Here is a 23,322-nt window from a genome sequence, read left to right as displayed (position 1 = left end):
TTTTGTTTAACATTTATTTGGAACAGGAAATGCACAGGCACTGGAATAATGATCAGTGACGATACGCTCCACACTCTTTTATTTGCGGATGACCGGGTTAAATTCTCTCAGGTTGAAGAAGATGTGGAAAACATACTGAGAAAGCGTAAAGATGAGTATAGCAAATGGTATTTGGCTATAAATCTGGATAAGATGTTTTGTGTGTGTGTGTTTGTGTGTGTGGTGTATTTGTGTGAGTGTTTTTGTGTATGGGAACGAATTTTCTGAAAACTGATACAGAGGGAGGAGAAATAAAATCCTACAGAAGCTACAAATATTTGGGAACAACGATACACTGGTACACGTGGCCAGGATATAAGCTCCATAAGGGCAGTAGGGAAGAGAGCTTCTAAAGCTTCGCATGGGGTAAAAAGAAATAATAATATTCGGAAGGACACTAATAAAAGAATGTTTCACCGTGTGCTGAAGAACATAGTTCAATGTGGAGCTGAGATGTGGCCTCAAACAAGAGAGTTAGGGGGAAAATTAGAACAGTGAAAACAGACTATATGAGAAGATATCGACAGTTAACAAGGCGAGATAGGATACGAAATGAGGAGATAAGAAGGCTAATGGAGATAACGTGCTCGCTAGCAAAAATTTCGGAGAGAGAATGCCCAACCATAGGTGGCGAACGAAGGTTTTACACCGGGAGCGACGCCGAAGAAGGAGAGGTTGGGCAGTGGTAAGGTGGGAAAAATACACAGAAGAAGCAATGGAAGACGAAAGTTTAGGACTGGATGACTGGAACGAAAGAGTCCTTGGTAGTCGAAAGCTGCTAACACCTAGCGGGAAACCCCGAATAAGAAAAAAAAGAAGAAGAAGAAGAACATTTTCAGAGAAGCGAAACGTCACCTGTTGTAAAAAGATGTGAGACTAAAGACAAATCAGCGTCTAAGATATGGGCGATTTTGTACTTTGGACCTCATACTCACTTTTTTACCTTTCCTTTGTTTCTGTTGCCCTTCCTTTTCTGTCTTTTTTATTTATTAATATCCGTCTCTGAGCGAGTCGGTCTTCTAATGTGCCACTTGCACAGTATGTTCTGGCGATATGACAAATGCGAGCGCGTTGAAGTGGAACGTGTTCACCAGCGCGCACACAACAAACGACAGAGGGCGAGGCTAAACAAATGAGGCGCGTTGAAAGATATAAAGGGCTTTATTGCAATTCGAGAGAACATTGCAGCAGAGTATATTGTCTGGCGCTGAAGGCAGAAGTGAACAAGAGTAAGACCCGGAGTCGTATTTGTTGGCGCCGGCGGCTAGCGGAGAGCAGCCGCCACGTGCGGCAACTTCATGAGATTAGCGCCCCTAATTCGTGCTCGGCGTACAACGGCCGGCGAAAAGCAGTCGCAGAATTTTAAGTTGGCGACAGGGGGCGGGGATATCGCTCGAGATAATTGAGAACTGCTTGGGTTGCGACTCATGTGATGCTATCGGTGGGTCCTAAAATGCCTGCAGATGCTCTCTGCTAGGCGCCTTCCCGAGTTAGTAATACTCGTGGGCTAGAAGCATTATTAGTATTATACCACCAGAACCAGTCGCATTAAAAATACCTGCACATTACGGATCAAAATTTTTACAGAAAACACAACAATTTTGTTTACTTGTGATGTTACTTAGGCTTTTTCATAACAGGAGTAGTATCGCACTAGTATCGCCGTCACTCTTATTTAAAGAATCGAATTGTCATGTAAAAAATATCATACCTCCTGAACTATGTGTCTTACAGTGCTGTGATTTTACTGGTACGTTCAGTGCTGTATGTGGATACTATCTACAAAATGTGTAGCGAGTAGAGCTGGAAGTACCAGGTGGTTATAATCAAAACACAGCAACTCAAAGAGGCCCTGTGTGGGCTGTAATTATTGTGTAGTAGCGGAACGAGATAGATATGCTAATGTGTTAATGGAGAACCGATTTACGCTGAAAAAAAAGTTCCAGTTTTAACCACCAGGTGCAAATCTGACGTTGTGAATGTAAAAAGAAAAAGACGTATAGAAATGTTTCCATATATATTGGATTAGGAATAGGACGTGAACAGAAAAGTTCGAACAAATGAGAAAGGTATAACGCTGATTTTATTATTAACCGCTGCCCCTACACGGTTTGTTCAACAAGGGTACCGTTGACGTCGACGAAAAACTATTCAGTGCCAGATTTGCACCTGGTGGCCAAAATTGGAACTAATTTTGTTCGAACGTAAGACGGTTCCGCATTAACGCGTTAGCATGTCTACGATAATTACAGCCGACACGGAACCTCCGTGAGTACCTGCTCTTTAATTATTACTACCTGTTAGAAAAACGTCACGTCGGATGCTGAAGTTCTAATGCATGAGCACCTAAAATATATACTAAGTGACAAACTTTTTCCTTTCATTATGTTGCGGGTGGTGTCAGCAAGAAATCGAAAAGATATTTGAAATTATATGTAAAGTCTATTGAAAGTCGCTAAGGACACTCATTCTCAAATGCTGGATGAATGAAGTCCTGGTATTTGCGTGCCCTCAGTTACGCTACCCCAAGACAAACACAGTGATTTTAGCTGTAATACTGCTTTTATTGTGTTAAACTTTTAACATAATATGATACCTCTTAATGAGTTTTTAATTTTTTTTTTTTGAAATTTGTGGCAAGGTCTTATGGGACCAAACTGCTGAGGTCATCGGTCCCTAAGCTTACACACTACTTAATCTAACTTAAACTAACTTGCGCTAAGGACAACACACACACCCATGCCCTGAGGGAGGACTCGAACTTCCGACGGGGAGAGTCGCGCGAACTGTGTCAAGGTGCCTCAGACCTCTCGGCTACCCCGCGCGACAATGAGTTTTTAAATTCGGTCAATAATTATGCGAAAAATGGAAAATAAAAATTTGTTGCCCCTTAAACTATGCTACTTAGATTGGCGTCATTTAAGCCGTTTAGTTATATAGTTTTAAGTATGTGAAGAATACTGATTGCGCCTGGATAAAAATAATAAATAATCATTTCTTCTGTTGCAGGTTGGTTTCCAAGCCATCGTCCTTCTGTTACTGGAAGCAGTTTCAAGCGAGCATCCTAGAGTACGAGTTTGAAACTTGTGAGTGGGAACTACCTAACAGTAAACGTAACAAAGCAGAAACTGTATCACTCTGTTCAGATAAGGCCGTGTGCACGCCTTTGTAACGATTTGTGTAGCAATATTCTTATTATTTACGACGGATGGAACTCCATTTGCCCTTTACTGTTGTGGGTCTGTATAAGGTAAATAGAGTAAGCAGTTGACAAATTACTTAGTGGGTAGGTACGTCACATCAAAGTTCTGAGCTTGATGAAGGAGGAAGGCGCCATATGTAATTAATTATATTTTAAAATGACATTTGAATGAGAACGCCATGGAAAGGAAATGTTCTTTTAAAAGAAATCCATAATCTATAAATCTGTTATCTACAGTCATTCATATAAGTATTGTTATCTCGGACGCAGCCATTTGGAGCTGCTGTAGCGCTATTTCTACGCAATGAAACATACTTGCTAACAGAAGCGCTTCGTTAGACCATACTCCAGTTTCTGCTATGTTATGTTAATTTCTAAGTAGAAGAATTAAGACAAAGTTAGTATAAGGAATATTATACTGAACTAGTTTTTAAATTCTATTGTAACACAAATACTTGTACTTGCTGTAACCTTTGAAAATATCTACAGAGCAGCTCTCGCCAGCGATTGCAGTTCACTGTAACATCCGTGGCTGGAATTTGCTAATAATCACATTGATTTTTTGCAGTAAATTGTAGATTATATGTAAGACGAAGGTCGATGGTGGGTCATCCTCTCCAGGTGCACCGGCAGATCTTCATGTTATCTTTAAGTAATCTTGATTGTACATGGAGCTTTTTCTGCCTTTTCTTGCAAAAATTTCTTAATGACAGGTTTACAGTATCTTTTAATATTCCTACTTTGTTTTATATTTTTCTCGTTGATTAAATGGAGTTTGTGAATATAAAAAACTGCTCGCATAATCAAAAAACTTATGGATCAGTAATCCTAGGATCAGAGGTGAAAGGTCACTGCTCCAAGTGTTGCTTCCCCTAAGCTTCTATAAACAGTAGGAGGCTTCAGCCGCCTTCGTGTGTGTGGAGAAGAGAAAACCTTTCCTTATTTAGTGAACGTAAAAGGTAATTCTGCACCGTTATGGCATTTTTGTAACATGTTGCAGAGCTGCAACACGGCTCCAATCACAAAATCTATCGTGACTTCAAAGGGCTCCTTTATGCTTTCTTTGTTCCTTCCTTGCACGCGCTACTATCTGAAGAATGCCAGGCATTGGATAATACTTTAGTATAAGATGGTGACAAATAATTCCACTACAATGCCGTTGAGGACAAGCGCCTGTTTTGTTCCGTTTTCTTTGGTTCTCCAAATGTACCTGGTTGCCATGCAACATTTTACGGAAATGACTACATTACTCCACTATGGAAATACTTTTTTTTTCTTTTGGTATTTGTATGTAGTGAATGACTACACCGATTTAAGATATCTCTCCGACAAATTCGTAACCGCTTTCTTCATTTCGATACGTATGTTTTTACATGTCCCTCGTGCAGTGCGTCGCCAGCAACCGCTGCGTGGCTTACACGTGATGCGTGCTTGGTGATCGATACCCTAATGCCGCTTGCTTGTCGCCTGTGTCACGTGTTCCCATGACAACGTGCGCATATCCCAGGGTAAGAAACATTATATCCGGCACCGACGATCAGTCTCGGTATCTCTATCGTGTTATCATACGCAATCTAAAACCTCATTCGATGGTTAGATTATTCGTTTCCATTCAGTTATCTAGGATATAACTGCTTCAGAATTGCTAAGAAACAGAGACATTATTGGGCAGGAATAACCACAGGGAATGATGGACAAACTGAAACACAGTGCATACTTAATAAATGTGGAGTGGTATATTTATAACGAAAAATGGTACAGATTTCGTCACATGGAAAAGCTGGATAACGGCCATAAATAACTTTCATGTTTGACACCGGCCATATTCCCAGTGTAAAGGTAGATATTGGAGTCACAGTAAGGAATATGCTCTCATATGCTCTCCTTAGGCACTAATGCGCCTCTTATCCATTCTGGCTTCAAACTGTTGAGCAGTCTTTGGGGGATTTTGTCCCATTATCCTCCCAAGGCAGTTTTCAGTTCTTGCACGGTCCGGGGAGAGGGTGTTCATTGAGAAACATCTGCAAAGAGCATCCCAGACATGCGCTATAAAGTTTAGGTCCGGGAAATACGCACGCCATTCCATACGTTCAATATCATTTTTGCATTGGGTCTGATACCTCAGTCCTCCTATGTGGGAGGGCATTGTCGTCGATAAATAGAAAGTCAGGATATACCGCACACCTAAACAGACGAGCGTGATCCAGAACAATCTCGCTGCATTACCGCAGTGGTGTAACACTACCACTGCAGTGTTCGGCCAGTGTGCATAGTGCCTGCCCACGCCATAACACCTAGGCATACCAAGGACGTACGTGAACATTCTGTGGTGTTAAACGTGTCCCCCCCCCCTCCCCCCACCTGTTTCTCCACACTAACTGGTGGCCAGAATCACAAGTCACAGTGAATCAGGATTCGTCGGCGAACATCATGCTGGTCCACTGTTGGTGACCCCAACCAACATGCTGTCTACACCGACGAACTCTTTCTCCAAGATGAGGTCGCTGAAGTTGGATGCATGTAACAGGCTTCCAAGCGTACAAACCAGCCTGATTTAATGGCCGCGAAATGTTTCTGGCAGAGACACGTGTACCGGTAGCGCTTGTAAGGTCTGCAGCAATCTGCCTACTTGGTCTACTTATCGACCCTTTTGCGGTGTGGTGATCTGTCTACGACAAACGACATATCATTTCCACCTTCAGGCCTTTTTTTAACCGCGAGATGATGCTTTCGGACTTACCCATTACTGTGACCACAGTAGTGACACCCTGACCGGCTTCGAACCGTCCCACTGCTCGTCCATGTCGTAAACACTCAGATGATGTCTTGCAGACAGGTTGCCGTTCCACGTGGAATGTCCCATTAATCGGTTCCACGACAACCCGATACCGCGAGAGGTCACGTGTTAAGACAACAGGAATTACATTCCATTGTACTAGAAGAAGCTATAGAGGGTGAGAACTGTAGGGGAAGACAGAGATTGGCATACGTCCAACAGATAATTGACAACGTTGGATGTAATTGCTACGCTGAAATGAAAAGGTTGGCACAGGAGAGAGAGTCGTCGAAGGCCGCATCAAATCAGCCAGAAGACTGATGACCTTACAAAAATAAAAAAAACTCTTTTCCGCAGGTCAGCTGCAGCTTTCAAAACGCAGTCGATAAAAACTTTGCACTGACGACGAAATAAACTTATTGTACCAAGCGATGACGTGTGAAAGCCCGAAACGCATGTTGCTAAAGCCATGCAAAAGTGACTGGTTTTTGTATTTCTTCAAGAAGTTGTTGCATTCAGTTTATGTGGGAGGTCGTGAATATGTCTTCCAAGATAACTCATAGTTTACCGCCCATCGCAGAAGTCTGGCGTGTTTTGCTGAATCACTGCTGACTCCCCTCGAAATGACTTACTGAATGCCGGCAGTGAGTTCACCCTCCCCCTTCCTGCCATCTCATCCGTAACAACACAAACACCGCTCCGCCCTTCACAAGCACTTTGCGTCGACCACCTATGTACTTACACGCCTGGTTAGCTTCACACTGCACCCTAAGTGCGGTATGGACGCACTGCCACTGAGTAGATGAACGATAGGGTCGTGAGGATAGCGGCTAAGTTCTGAACCGTGTGCGTTCAGCACTGCCCAACACGTACTTGCTTTCGTCACTAATCCGCACCACGCATAACGAATCTGGCAGGACGTTACCATTGATCAGCATGACAGCAGGTATTCCTTTGCTAAGCTCGCTGAGTTGCGCAGTACTTCAGACACTAAAAAGACGACGGTGCAAATCAAATGCCGACAGTTACCGTACCCACAAATATATGTGAGACGACTGGCGAAGAAATTTAAAAGAAGATGTTTGTATATACAGCGTATATTATTACACATTCATGATGAGACCTCAATTGTAATTGTACCAGACAGTGTCACTCAGTGGGTGAGTGGTTAAATGCCAGTGTGGCTGATCAAGTATTGCCAAGAGCTACTGGAACAGAAAAAAGGAAGAAGATTTAGAAAGTTATTAGGAAGTCGGGATTATAAGTGAACCAAATATAAACAAAAATATACGTCCTCTTAGGTGAGACTTTAGAGTAGTTTCCGTCACCCGTTAGGCAATGGTCATATTCGTTAACTATCAGATGCCAGAAACAAAGAACCACATTAAGCAAAACAGTTTCCTATTTTATAATGTAATCTGTGGCCCTTAAGTATAACAACATCTATGACTGAAAAGATCTTGGTCTCTACCAGCCTACCTATTCACATATGAGACGAAAATGAACGATTTTTTCATTATTATCTGCATACGTAACTTAGCTACGCAAATAGCTAGTGTAAAATTTTATTGAACGTAACACGCGCTCGTAAATTGTGCAGAAACAGTAACCCTCTTTTTAAATTGCATTTCTGGTGTGCTATAAGAAGTTCGGCAATACACGCGTCGCTCACACTGCATGGCTCACGCCATTGGCAGTTCCTGCTTATTAGCTTCAGTTACCGTACCCACAAATATATGTGAGACGACTGGCGAAGAAATTTAAAAGAAGATGTTTGTATATACAGCGTATATTATTACACATTCATGATGAGACCTCAATTGTAATTGTACTAGACAGTGTCACTCAGTGGGTGAGTGGTTGAATGCCACTCCGCCAATCCAAACGTCCGGGATTCGGTCAGTGGTATGATTTTCTTCTATCGCGTATAACTTTTTTCACCTCTTGCTATGATTTGTCATTGTCAAACATACCCGTGATTCTAAGTAACTCATAAACTGCAGAGCCTCGTATAACTCGCCAAATTAGTCACTTTATAGGTGGGAGGTCCACAGATCGTGATCTAACAATTAGCGTCGCTCCCATATCTTCATTTCATACGTCGGAGGAAGGCAATAGCGTACTACTTCCAATAGGATCGTTCTAGTAAAGCACTGCGGGGAATAAATCAACCTTAGAGTCCAGGACAGCTATACGTTTATGAGGTGTGATCAAAAAATATGCGAATGAATTTTTTTAGAAGCAGCTGCTGTCAATACAATCGTTTCGTGTAATTCGTCCGATAGCCTGATCCGTTGAAACAGGCAACGTCAAGTTGAAACATGTTCTGACTTATCAGTCAGCATTCAGAGACGCGCATCGTGGATTCCGAACAACACGAGAACATTAAATTCTGTTTCAAGTTACAAAACTGGCAAAGAAACTCATTTTCAAATCGGTGTACGCCGATATGCTGTAACTCTAAAGACCGTTTACAGGTATTATGAGCGATTTAAAAGCGGAAATGAGTCGGTAGAGCCGGCCGGCGTGGCCTACCGGTTCTAGGCGCTTCAGTCTGGAACCGCGCGACCGCTACGATCGCAGGTTCGAATCCTGCCTCGGGCATGGATGTGTGTGATGTCCTTAGGTTAGTTAGGTTTAAGTAGTTCTAAGTTCTAGGGGACTGATGACCACAGCAGTTAAGTCCCATAGTTCTCAGAGCCATTTGAACCATTTTTGAGTCGGTAGAAGACGAGCAACGTTCGGGACGTCTATTAACCTAAAAACAGAACAAGAAATGCAAAAAGTGTAAAAATCTTTCGTTCGGACAGGCGAATAACTATCAGAGAGCTTACCGAAGAACTTTAGCATCTCGTACTAGTCCGTGTAAAGTATTTTAACTGGTAATTTGCAAATGATACGAGTGAATGCAAAATTTGTTTCCAGGTTTTTGAATGATGAACACAACAAAAATTGTGTGTCAGTTTGCACGGAGTTGAAGGATCGTCTTCATTCGGATCCGGACTTCATGTCCAAAACTGTAACTGGAGATGAAATTTGGGACTTTACATGGACATACTGCAACGTTTGTGAAACGAAGTACGAAGAAAGAGACCAGAATAATTAGCCTGCAGTTTCCTTCTTCATCGCGACAACGCGTCGTTCACACCTTCCTTTTGACTCGCGAGGTTGTGACCGGAGAAAGTGTTCCTGTCTGTTCACGTCCTCCTTACTCACCGGATTTAGCACCACGAGACTCCTGGCTCTTTCCAAGAATTAAAACCATGCTTTAAGGAAAACGTTTTGACACCATTCCTGGCATTGAGAAGGCCATGGCAGAGCAGCTGAACACCCTCCCAAAAAAGCCTTCCAGAAATACTTCCAGTCACGGATTCAAAGTTGGGATAAGTGCGTTGCTAGTCAAGGACAGTACCTTAAAGGAGATTAAATCAGATTCCATGTAAGCTTATTACTCTTTTCTAATAAAATTATTCACCGTATTTTTTATCACACTTCTTATGATTACTGTTGAGCATCGTTGCTTTTTGTAGGATACCAATAATAAATGCCCCGATTAAATCGTTAGCAGCGCCAATTTATACAGTAATCTACAATTCGCAGTCTAAATTCGATGGTTAGGTACGATCACAGCGAGAAAAGGTAGGAAGAGTAGTCATAAACTTTTAAGAACCATCTCGAAAAAGGAAGTGGCGCCTAACAAACTTTGGAATGATTTTCGTCCTCCTCTACATATTTGCCTTCAATGCAACACATCTGTCCTAACGATGGGCGTTGACGGAGACCGTGGTTGTGGAAGTCTGGATTTTGGCTGTTCAGAATACGTTCCACTTCTAAAATCAGCTCGTCTCGCTGTATGGTGGTACAACATGCAGTGTGTGGTTTCCATGAGCAATAAAAAGGGCGGAAATGATGTTTATGTTGATCTCTATTCCAACTTTCTGTGCAGGTTCCGGAACTCTCGGAACCGAGGTGAAGCAAAAATTTTTTGACGTGTGTATAAGGCAAATGTAGACGCACTGACCAGGTTTCATTTGAATGAACCTCATACTTCAAACATTAAAAAAGCATAACAGAAAATGCCCACCGCAACAGAAGGTAAAATTACAGTGCCTGATAAAAATAAGCGAAACACTCGCAAGGCGATGAATCATTTAAATTAAACTTCACGGGTAGAGTGGGTGTGATGTTATTTCAGTGATTAGAAAATCAAGTCGAATTTAGGAAGTACATGGCGGTACGAGCCCATTTATCAGTACGACGTTGTACAGTCTGTGACCTGGATGCATACACTGACTCAGTTCTCAAGGCTGTCACAAAGCTGTTCTATCGTCTTCTGAAGCAAACTGGCCCACAACTATTGAGACTGGCTCTTGATATCCTAAATACTGGCAAGGAGACGTAGTTAATGTCAAAGCTGGTGCCGCACCAGGCCTAGGGGACATATCTATAAACTAGCTGGTCACTGGCCTTCCTCAACGTCACACAGGCAGTTCTTAGAGACATATGCAACGTGTGGACGAACATCGCCCTATTGAAAAATGACACCAAAATACTTTCACGGGAGACATCACAAATGAGGATGCAGATATCTGTGACGTTGCACAGCTAGAGTTCCCTCAATCACCACCGTACGTGACCTATAGGCACACCCGATGGCTCCTCGTGCCATGACGCCAGCAATAACACCGCCGTGCCTTTTCGAAAGATTGGAAGAATAGAGCCTCTCCCGAGGTGGCTACCATGCTCACAGACGATAGTCATGTGAGGCAGTGCACAACCGCAATTCATCGTCGAACGCCACGCGACGCCATTCATCTGCAGTCCACGTGTTCGGTCACGTCAACACTCCTAATGCAAACGGTTATGTTGAGGTGTTAACAGACTGAGACGCTGATTTCGTACTCCAAATGTTGCTAGTCTCCGACTAACACAGAATGTTGCAGGGAGTACATTACCAATTCTAGAATGGCAGGCGTAGTTGTGAGGGACGTACGATGTGCTTGGTGCACAATACGGCAATGCTTCCTTGGGGTCATCAAACGTGGTCGATCAGAATCGTGATTCCGAATGCCAGACAAATCTGGATATTGCAAGATTCGACCAGTCGGCCGACTGGTGACACACAATGGAGCTCCTTTCAAACACTGTCAGGTGCTGATAACGCTGTCTCAGACGAGTGCGCGGCATATCCGTGTTGTTCACAGCGATCAGTCAACATCTGATGCTATTCACGCCCCTTATACACCCTACCAGGCCTGGTAGCAGCTTTAAACATGAACAACGCTAATGCACTCTGCTACCCGTTGTACCTGACACAGAGAGTTGGTACTATAATCACATACATGCCAACCGATGATGTGTTCGTGTTCATCTACATCTGCATCTACAAATCACATTTAAGTTCCTGGCAGAGGGTTCATCGAACCACTTGCACAATTCTCTATTATTCCAATCTCGTATAGTGCGCGGAAAGAACGAACACCTAGGCCTATATCTTTCCGTACGAGTTCTGATTTACCTCATTTAATCGTGGTGATCGTTTCTCGCTATGTAGGTCGTTGTCAAGAAAATGTTTTCGCATTCGGAGGAGAAAGTTGGTAATTAGAATTTCGTGAGAAGATCCCGTCGCAACGAAAAACGCCTTTCTTTTAATGATGTCCAGCCCAAATCCTGTATCATTTCAGTGACACTCTCTCCTATATTTCGCGATAATACAAAACGTGCTGCCCTTTTTTGAATTTTTCGATGTACTCCGTCAGTCCTATCTGGTAAGGATCCCACACCGCGCAGCAGCTTCTTAGTAGAGCTGTTTACATTTTCTAACTCTCCTGCCAATGAAACACAGTCTTTGGTTAGCCTCCCCACAACATTTTATACGTGTTCCTTCCAATTTAAGTTGTTCGTATTCGTAATTCCTGGGTATTTATTTGAACTTGCGGACTTTAGATTTGACTGATTTATCGCGTAACCGAAGTGTAACGAACTCCTTTTAGCATTCCCTCATGTGGATGACCTCATACTTGTCGTTATTTAGGTCAACTGCCAATTTTCGCACAATTCAGATATCTTTTCTAAATCGTTTTGCAATTTATTTTGATCTTTGAAGTTACATTCATATTTGACCACATGTATCAGGGTGCTCCAGTAGTTTTGTCACACAGTTTATTTGCTTAACACAATATTAAGAGAGTGAATAGAGTACTACATATTTCTTAGAACAAAGACGTGACGAAGTGGATGGAAGAAGGACAGAGATAAAAAAATATAGTTTGTAAACAATCAAATTTCAAAAATTGCGGCATTAACTAGCTCTCTTAGAAAATCACGTCCTGGCAATGCGAATGCCATGATAAGTTTGATTAGCCAGAAGAATCTACTTTAATATTTTAATAAATGGTTCCTGAAAGTATCGATACTTGTACGAGTTGGACAGTTTTCTTACGATGCTACTCACGAGCAAAATATCGATACTGTTCGTACAGTACCGTGTCCCTAGGTGCAAGTATTAAAAAGTATCGAGTACTTTGAGTCACAGTGAGATCGTGGTTTTCGGTACTCCGAGCCGACACCGATTCGGCCAGACGAGAGCAACATACTGGAACACTATCTCGACAGTTGCGAAACGCTTTATGGAGTACCGGATCGGTAGTTCCTGTCTCTTGGAATTCCCTTTCCTCGGGATTTGCAGTAATGCAAGTGAACCATCGTTCACCTCGCGATGCCATAACTATATTTGCGAGCTCGTGTGCCTTATTTAGTGGTGCCCTCAAAGTTCCGTTGTGTCCGCGAGCCGGAGAAGTACCGTCATAACAACAATGGGGGCGGTTCGCGTCAAAGGGTTCGGTTGCCGGCGGCGGCGGCGGTTCCTCGCGGAGGAATTGTATAATTTGCCAAAGCTGTCGGCCGGTCGCGCAGCTCGTTACTGCCCCCACTTGCGCCTAACGAGTCGGGCTGCGGGCTGCAGGCCCCGGCGTCCCGGGCTGGGCCGGCCCGAGCGGCCTCTGGTCCTTCCTTAATTGGTGATTAAGCGCCGGCGCCCTCACCGCGTCCTCCGCGCGCCCTGCCCACCGGCCGCCGATACCAAAGAAAGTGTACAATGCAATTAAAGGGCCGCTTCATTCTCGCTCAGCATCTGGGTTTTAAAGCGTTTAATTTGGCATCTCTTTAGGAGTACAGAATGACAAACATCGCGGCCGCCTGTCCTTTCTTGCGAGACGATCCAGTAATTACTGCGCGGCCTCTTTCTTCCTTCCAGACGCCGGGGTTGGTTCTCGAAATCAATACTGCCATTTTACGAAGTAGCGCCGGAGAGAAACTAATTCTATATTCCGCTTTCACGAATTTATCTGCCCGACTTGCACCCTTATCCTACATTCGCTTAATGTGTTCATTTGTATTCAGTCTTCCCCTGTGGCACTCTGTTAAAGTTGCTGTATTTACTGGATGTACTTTACACAGACGTATTTCTTTTTAGAGTATGAATCCCCTTCAGTTGATCTTTCTTGATACAGCCACAGAATGCCACTTCAGCGAACGAAATAATCGTTGTTCAAGCTGATCTCCCCCCCCCCCCCCCCCTCTCTCTCTCTCTCTCTTTCTCATCACTTCAGTGCAACACCAAGTTCCTCTTCTCCATCGTTTACCTTTTATTATCATTCACCAGGTATCGACTGTGCCAGTGATATTTAGCGCACCTCCTCTTACATTAGCGGATGGTGCGTGGTAAGAAATACACATTAAGATAAAAAAACCGACGCACCACGAAATGGGAAGAAAATCGGTAGATGCCACGTACATGCATAGACAAATAGATGATTAAAGTTTCAGAAAAAAAAATGGGCTGATTTATTCAAGAGAAAGAGCTTCACAAATTGAGTAAGTCAATAACGCGGTGGTCCACCTCTAGCCCTTATACTGCTCAAGCAGCTGTTCCGCTTGGCTTTGATTAACAGAGTTGTTGGATACTCCCCTGGGGGATATCGTCCCAAATTCTGTCCAACTGGCGCATTAGATCGCCGAAATTTCTAGGTGGTTGGAGGGACCTGCCCACAATGCCCCAAACGTTCTCATTTGGGTAGAGATCCGGCGACATTGCTTGCCAAGGTAGGGTTTTCCAAACACGAAGACGAACAGAAGAAACTCTCGCCTTGTGCGGACGAGATTATCTTGCTGAAATGTAAGTCCAAGATGACTTGCTATGAAGGCCAACAAAATGGGGCGTACAATATCGTCGACGTACCGCTGTGCAGAAAGGGTGTCGCGGATGACAACCAAAGGGGTTCTGCTCTGAAAAGAAGTGCAACCGAGACCATTACTCCTGGTTGTCGGGCCGTACGGTCGGCGACAGTCAGGGTGGTATCGCACCGCTGTCCGAGACCTCTCCAGCCACGTCTTCGCTGGTTCAGGGCTTTGTTCGTAGCAGAAATCACTGAACACAATTCTACTCCATTCAGTAAGATTCCAGGTCGAAGATATACTGCTTACCAGAATGAATCGTTCGCTATGCAACGTAGGGTGAGGCGCTTTGGAACTCCCTGAGAGGTTAAAACTGTGTAAGAAAATGGAAATTGAATCGAGACCTTTGCGTACTGGCTGAACTGTTCAAACAAGACTCGTCACAGCTTCATACCTACTGTGATGGCTCTTCAGCCTAACACCACTTAAAGTGTACACGTAGATGTTCATAATTAAAACAAAATGTTGAGTTTAAAATACAGTGAAAGATGATTTCTTTTGATGACATTTTTATACAAACACAGCAGTGACTTGGCTCGTGCTACGGTATTCCCGCTTACAGTAGATGATGTGTTGTACATAATGGTTAGAACCATATATGAATGATAAGGATGAGAAATGAGTCTGGAGGGGTGAAGGAAGATATGGAGGGATCTCTATATTTGACATGTGGGATTAGTTGTTGAACACTGAAATGTATGAGGGCAGCACATCGGATCTGGAATATGGAATTAGGCTTCAGTTATGTTTGTGAGATATCGCACCTTTGCTTAAAAGTTGATACGTGGGATTGAAACTGTGGCTGATAGAAGTCAGTGCAGGATTTCAGGTGGGGATTGGAGTGAGGCTTCGATAGTGTTGAGAGAATTACGGAAACAGTGGGATTTTGGTATTCCAGTTTAGGGAGGAATTCGACCTTCAGCTATGTAAAAGGAATTTGAGGAAAGGAGGTAATTCGTATTGTGGACTGGGGGCGTCCACTTTGATGAAAATCTTTTTACCGATGAAGAAAGACTGATGGATATGTTCTAATATGCCTGTTGGTGAGTTCTAGGGCAGCACACACACAATGAAAGTAACACAGAATAGTGAATAGTAAAATATATTACTTAACTTTGGTAACAGTGTTACGACGATTGTAGATAGCGGGTTTAGTCTATCTGTCTTACGTTGACTACAGGTCCACGAACACAAACTAAATAATGTTCTCTGAGCTAAAGTCAGAGGAAAACTAAACTTTTGTCTTCATATACTATTCGAAGAATAGTTCCAAACTAACATTATTCAGTTAAATATCTAGGCAGACAGTCTCTGCATATACACGATAATTCTATTCACTCTTCTGTTTCTACTGAAGACTAACCTCTGTCTATCTATGGGCCACTGTTTCTATCTCAATCCACGACTTGCAGACTTGACACACGACGAACGTTCTGAAAGAACTCCCTAGCAAGACTCGGACTGATTTAGAGCGTGCAACTGCCAATTTTAGCTCGTGCACTGTTACTTAAGCGCGCGTCTCTCATCCTGGCGGTACTGCCGCTCCGAGGAGCGTAATTCTCGCAGGCGACGTGATTGGTTTGCACGCAGCAATGTCCCTGCTGCAGACAGACGGCCACGGTACTGTCGCAAACTCTTCTTGTGTGGTATCTCAGTGCGCCACAGTTTGGTTGCCTACAAGAAGATACATGTGAAAGGACTTAAGAATGTCATGTGTTGGACTTCATGGAGCAGTGTCTCCAGGAGTGTCGAGGTATGACGTGGTCGACCGCTGTGGCAGTGATTGCCTTGAGTTCCAGAGAGATCATGAATAAACAGTATGTATTCTAGAAATATGAGGATGTGAAGACATTTATTTGCTAGCATAAGATTTAGATTTGGTCATACCCCTCCTCGTATATTTTACCAATGAAGCAGTGCTAGATTCTTATTCCTATCATCACAGGTCATTATGGAGCATGGCGTCTTCCCTTCTCATAGAATGCCAAATAAGGGATGCCTTTTCTCGGATTTAGTGCGACCTTTGTCGGTATATATGAACACAAATAAAGTGCATATCTACTGTGGCTGTGTGTGTGAATAGTTCAGTTGTGTACGCATAAAAACGAGGCTGAAAAATCTTTGTGTTTAGACGGTAGCAAGGAAGAGCGTTAAGGTTTGCCGGGAAGTTGCTCGACACAAGGACTGAGGAGGGCTGGCGCATTATGACGAGAGCCCTCAGTTTGTTTCCGGCAGCGGGAGCGCTTTCAGTACAGCTTACGGCTTGTGGCGCGGAACGCCGCAGTCTTTGCTGTGCTGTTGGTCGCCGGCGGTAATGAAAAGGGAGGGGCCTCTCGCGCTATACTCCCAGCGGCAGAGCGGGAGCGGGGGCGGCTTCGCCAAATTGATGGCGCAGCGCGGGCCTCCACAAAGCTTCGCTTACCTCGCAGGCATATTTTTCCCTCCCTCTCGCCGCTCGAGAGATCTGCGCGCCTGGAGTAGGAGTTAGGAGCGTCGGCCAGCCGCTCCGCAGCCGCCATCGCGGCGGCGGACAACTTGGCGCGTCCTCCGATAGAAAGAGCAAACACTTGCCGTAATTGGGTGGGCTTCCCAGCAACGCGCTGCCTTCCCTGTCGGAAACTGTGCTGATAGTGCTGTCCGTGGGGCGGGCAACTTAAAGTGCGTTGGAGGTAGGGAGGAAGTCTCTAGTTTGTCCACGAAACATCGCTAGACCATTACATTCAGTTAGAGGTAAACCAAATTTCTGCATTCTTTTCATTTTTTCACTTTCCGTTAATGAAGGTTTGAGTGTTTAGTTAGCAGCGTCATCCATTGTGCAATAAAACAGTTTCAGCAGAAGCAAATACACTGCGAAACAGAATTAAAGGATCACGTTTTCAAAACCCCGTAATTGCCTTCCACCGCGACGCAGGAGTTTGAAATTTAGCCTAAAACCTCCCTCTGTAATCGTGCAAAGGCCTAGCGCCCTGTGTCGCCACCCTCGGGCTCGGCGACGATCAAACAACAGGGTGTTGACACATGCGGAAAAAGGCCAGAGCTCAGAAGTTCATGTGACGCCTCAGACGCGTTAATGATATCACATTGGCACCAAATTTCACCACAATTCTGTCCAACGCCACTGTGCTCCTGTCCCGCTGCCCATTCATCTGGGTGTGTATGCGCGTTAAGAAGGCCCCGTCTAGCAAACTGTAGATAGGAAGATTGTGAAGGGTAGCTATTTTGAACAGAGAGAAAACAGTTCAACGGCAAGCGGCGGGGGAAAGACTTCTGCGCCAATTTAGTCGGCTATTAGGACTGCTGGTCTGTTATTCTTATCAGCACCGACAGTTAATGCATTGGTGCATGGGTCTGTTAATAATTAGAAAGTTACCGTTGTTACTGGGCAAGAACGATGTCTGCAGGGCCGATCACAGCGTTCTCATTCCGGTGACATGCCAAAGTCGTCTTCAAAAGTCTCAGTTTGATTGGCAGATTGAGTGCAGATTGTTGTGTGTGTGTGTGTGTGTGTGTGTGTGTGTGTGTGTTATTTACGATTTTCGTATTATCGGCTTATCTGTTGCAGCCGGGTGCTGGGCTGCATGAGTGCAGATGGTAGAGCCAATCAAGTTCGATGAGAGTCAGGGTCTCGCCGACATCATGTTGTTTGGGTTATGTTCGAACTCAACGTCGGTGGTTGTTCCTCCCTACAAAAGATTATTTTTGTCGGTTATGTTTCCGCCTATGGATGTGACCATAATTCCCAGATACTGAATAAAGAGGTTATTCGAATGTCTCGAGTTCCTGCATAGTCGTCGCGAACTGATTAGCAATCTGCGTCTTTTAAACCTACTGAATATGCTGCGCAAGCTGCTGTAGAGTATATTATCCACCCACTGTCCTATTACATCCGGGGATGAGATAGGGGTACTTTTTTAAAGAGTGCCACACTCTCACAGGCGATGACTGTTCACAGGCGATGACTGTGTGTATGCCTCTGTAAGCGACATAATATCTCGTCACTTGTCCCATAATCCCTGCAAGCAATATACTGTGGAGACAGCAGAACTGCTGAACTGTCTACTACGAATACTAGTCCTCTAAATTTATTCTGCAGTGTTTAAGGAAAACAGTGCCTTCTTTCTTGTAAACGCTTCCATTTAAATCCACGAGAACATGTATTGCACTTTTGTGTGAGCTATAGCTACATTATTTACAGCGCATCTCTGATTACATTCACCGTCTGCTGTTAAACAAACTTGATAAAGACCGAAACGGTAGTCCAGAAAAGCGTCCTATATGCAATTTTCTTCACTGGAGTAACGTATTTTCCAAAATTCTCCATCCATTTATGATTTCACGTGTTCGTTTCATTCAAAGCAACTTCATTGTATTACTACCTAGTATTTAAAAGACGTGGCAAGCTCCAGAAGTGTTCACCTTGCATTGTAATCGGATTCTGTCGGATTCTGTCTCTTATTGTAGGCATTATCTTGCATTTATCCTCATTCAAAGAGGTCTGGCATTCTGTACACCACATCTATCTGCTTTCTCGTTTCCCACAGTCATACTGTTGATTCGGCGCCTGGAGATCTGCACGTCATATAGACCCTCGCGTTGTCGTTCTGGAGGCTTCTGTGACACAAAAAAATTATTACTGTCTCGGTGTTGCCCTAATAGACTTGCGCATCGACTTGCGGTGAATACATTCACAATTCATTGGCCAATAAATAATTCCAAGTTATCCTGTTACGTGACGATGTTTCCTGGTGTCTGAAGGTCTCTAGGCCAAGGTCAGTTTCTAGTCTCGGTCAACGGTGGTCAATTTAATTCGGTCGCGCTGCTCCACCACTGTTCAGAATGCTCTTCACATCTATTCTGATTGCGACTTTTATGTGTCGATGAGTCCGGTATTTCATCTAAATGTTCTTAAACGTGTTATGGCTCTTACTAGCGCGATAAAACGCCACGGCATTTTTAATTTAGGTATACTATCCAGTTTGTGTCAATAACGAACTCCCAAAGATTCGTTACATGATGATGATTGGTTTTTCATGAATGATGATGAAATGATGAGGACAACACAAACACCCAGTCATCTAGAGACAGGTGAAAATCCCTGACCCCGCCGGGAATCGAACCCGGGACTCCGCGCTCGGGATGCGAGAACGCGACCGTGAGACCACGAGCTGCAGACAATTTCGTGAGAGACATACCAGTATCTGCTTTGAAAGAACGAAAAGAATTACTTTAGCTGTACCTTTGTCAGTATATCTGAACATAAACAAGTCCATATCTACGTCGTTTGCATGTATACGTTGTTTAGTTGTGGATGTAAATCTGGTTCTGTGAACTGCATGCCCGTATCTCGTGGTCGTGCGGTAGCCTTCTCGCTTCCCACGCCCGGGTTCCCGGGTTCGATTCCCGGCGGGGTCAGGGATTTTCTCTGCCTCGTGATGGCTGGGTGTTGTGTGATGTCCTTAGGTTAGTTAGGTTTACGTAGTTCTAAGTTCTAGGGGACTGATGACCATAGATGTTAAGTCCCATAGTGCTCAGAGCCATTTGAACCATTTTTTTGAACTGCATGGTTAGCCTGTAAAGCAAGGAGTCTGCGTGAAACTGGTAGTATGGAGGCTGATTTTGAATAGATTTTTTTTTTCGAGTAAGGACGCACCCATCAAAGTCTATACACGCTTTTTGTGGCATCCGCTGTAGATAGATGATGGAAAGCGCTGCTGTGGCTGAAACACGTCCCGCCGCCGCCCCAGTCATATTTGCACGGGTGTGTTGATGATCGCGGCCGCTGCGGAACACCTTCTAAATCAAGCGCCCTCCCGCCGTCGTGAGAAACGCGCAGTGGCGCGTGCTTCCCCGGCAATTACTATCAGGTTGCGCAGTGCAGATTGCGTTACGGAAATAATGCAGTCGTGTAATGGTGTTTGCGCGCGCCGCTCGTATTGCCGGCTGGGCCTGTGTTTGCACAGGCGGCTGGGCTGCGGTTATCAGCGCCGCTGTCGCTAGTTGCCCCTGCCCTGCGCGCCGCGCGCGAACACGGTCGCATTTGTCGCTACTGTCACCAGCACCGCGTCGCAGCGTTCACTCTGGCCAGGGCGCAGGTGTGCCTGTCTGTCACCTTCAACCAACCTCATGCCCTTCGTGATCCTTCGTACTGATACCATTATTATTATTATTGTTGTTATTATTACTCTCGTATTGGCCACCTCCGAACCACACATTTTCAACTGCATTCTTTTCATTTTCCGTGCACCTGTGCCTTCACTTAAGCCTAGTATTCGCGCGTTGGCTTTCAATGCTGTTAGTTCCGTTTCTCACCACTTTTATATTAGATCACTGTCTTCCGTGCCTTTCTGTTCAGTACAAGTTTTACAGCTGATGGAAAATAATTGTCATCTGTGAAAAACATGCAGTTTATTTCTGTGTAGACCTTTAGTTACGAAAATATTGATTTCATGTGTCTTAAAATAGTGTTCCTTTCTGTACATGCGTAAGATTTCCTTCTGTCTAAAAACTTACGCCCAATATCTTTAGTCCTTCAGAATGAACACTGGCCAGCCAAAACATTATGAACATCTGCTTAATAGCATGATGGCAACATGGTCGACATTTGGAGCACAATAAAACTGCGATTGTGCGTGGCATGAATTCGACAGGTCTTTGGTATGCTTTTCGAGGTATGTGGCACCAGATGCCTTCACACGAAATGGTTCAAATGGCTCTGAGCACCATGGGACTCAACATCTGAGGTCATCAGTCCCCTAGAACTTTGAACTACTTAAACCTAACTAACCTAAGGACATCACATACATCCATGCCCGAGGCAGGATTCGAACCTGCGACCGTAGCAGTCACGCAGTTCCGGACTGAAGTGCCTAGAACCGCACGGCCACCGCAGCCGACCTGTCTTCACACAAGCTATGCATTTTCCGTAAATTACGGGCAGGTTGTTTGTGGTCGTGGAACTGCTGCCCGATAGCATCCCAAGTGTGCTCCATCAGGCTGATATCAGTTGAACTTCGTGGCCAAGGCATGAATTCACTATCATGCTCTTCAAACCACTGTAGGACAATTCTGATCTTAGAACAAGGACAGTTATCCTTCTGGATGATGCTATTACTATCAGTGACAACATCAGACATGAAGGGATGCTGGTGGTCCGCAGTAACGTTCACACAGCCCGCAGCTATCTTGATGCCTTCGATTATTACCACGGGTGCCATGGAATCAAAGGTGAATGTTCACCCACAGTATAATACGGCCTTCACCAGCAGGCAACCATGCGCGGTGCGTGATTCGAGCAGCCGTTTGCCTGAATAACAGCACATCCAGCCACGACCATCGACTTGGTGAAAGAAGAAATGTGTCTGACTATGCAATATGATTTAATTGATCCACGGTCCAATCTCATTGATCCAGAGCCAACTCTAGTCTCAACATGATCAACATTGGAAGACAGAAAAGTCGCCACCTGCAGATCCCCAAGTTCAACAAGATGTGCTGAACGGTATTCAGAGAAAGACTTGTGCCTACTCCAGCATTGTATTCTGTTATCAAATCTGCCAAATATTGCCGATTATCCTGCTTTACAGAGGGGGACAGCCACCAAACTCCAAGTTCTGTGATGCGACATGGATGTTGAACAACATGTCGCCTACTTGTGGTTTCACCGTCCTTCAGACACTTTCCACAGATGCTCATAACAGTTGCGCGCGAACAGCTGAGCTGATTCACTGTTTATGAAATGCTCGTTCCCAGGCTCCAGGCCATAGCAATCTGCCCTTCTTCATAATCACTTATATCAGTGGATTTCTCCATTTGTGGCCCATACCATCACTAGAATGATTCGTTATTCACCTCTGAAATGCTTACATACTTTCCTTATCGTCATGTAGCCGCCATTCCACTAGGCAGCATTCAGTCTCATGGTGAGGAGTGGTCGTAAAATTTTGGATAATGAGTGTATAGCACATCAATATGCTTGGGATGGCACACTGACTGATCTAAAAGTGTGCTTGAAATTGCGAATAAATTTCATGTTTTTCACAGATCTTTTTGTATTTTCCGATATGCATAAAGTCAAAAGTGACAGTCATCGAAAGGACTTGCACAACGTGGTTATGTTTGAGACAACTATTGAAACGAATGACGTAACTTTTCTTGTTAAATATTCTTGACACCGTTGTGTGTCTGGAGGGACTTGCGGCAGCAGCGAGTGTGGGAAGGCACATGATCCGTGCTGTGGTGAGCCCCTGGCGGCCAGGGCTCTGCGAGGCCACAGGAAGCTTGCGTGACCCTGTGACTCAGTTCCCGCAGCGTGAATAATCTGCACGCTTTTTAAGTCCCTGCCTGGGAACTCGTCTGCCTGCATCACTTCTAAAATAAAAGCTGACTCATTAGCGCTACCTGTTTCACGAAAACCGACAACTCCGAACAGTTGCTCGTTTGTGGGTGCCATTCATCTTTGTAACGGGACTGTTGAATTCCCTTTCACTTTTAGTAGCCAGTCGCGGAGCTGTGTAGAATTCTGGTTTCTGACCTCAACCGAGCGCCGTTTTACAGTAACTGTTGTGGGGAAAACGCGAAGAGGATGTTTACACTTATTCTTAACGAAGTGCGTCCCAGTTTTTCAGTTTCTCCGCCTTCTGTGGTTTATAAATATTATTGCGCCCAGGTATAATAAGGAGTAGTGTCCTCATTCTGAAAATTGAACTTCCTCAATGTCAAGTAAAATACGGTTTTGCTAGAGAACATATCTAACTTCCGTTGTACGTCTTTCTGTATGTGTTGTTGACAGATGTAACTACTGTAATTTCCGGCAGCCGACTAGAGAAGGCAGTTGCTTAAGTTCAATTGCCTTTCGTAAGACTATTCTTTACACGTTCTTTGTGACATGTCACAGGCTGGGCAATGACTGATAATGAGATATTTTAATAACATTAATGACATTACCGGATATATTTAGCATAATCGTTTGTTTAGTGACGAATTTCAGAATGTACAAATAGGTTAGTCTCTTTAGGTGGTCCTCTGACTTCTAAAATCCATCATAACTGGCTGGCTCTGAACACTGTGGGAC

The 23,322-nt window shown here is 44.3% G+C and overlaps 1 protein-coding gene across 11 annotated transcripts in view; it reads left to right on the top strand.

The window, feature by feature from the left end:
- LOC126457505 (protein muscleblind-like) overlaps positions 1 to 23,322 on the top strand; it is a 611,133-nt gene that overhangs the window by 94,169 nt on the left and 493,642 nt on the right. The window contains exon 2 of one of the 11 annotated variants that reach the window (XM_050093830.1): positions 3,049 to 3,125. The exons of the other annotated variants lie outside the window; for them this stretch is intronic. The gene's annotated coding sequence lies outside the window, so the exon portion shown is untranslated. The remainder of the gene's footprint in view (positions 1 to 3,048; positions 3,126 to 23,322) is intronic. 11 annotated transcript variants of the gene reach the window in all.

This window comes from Schistocerca serialis, chromosome 2, assembly GCF_023864345.2.
Source record: "Schistocerca serialis cubense isolate TAMUIC-IGC-003099 chromosome 2, iqSchSeri2.2, whole genome shotgun sequence".
Lineage (NCBI taxonomy): Eukaryota > Metazoa > Arthropoda > Insecta > Orthoptera > Acrididae > Schistocerca > Schistocerca serialis.
This window is presented reverse-complemented; position numbering and strand designations above follow the sequence as displayed.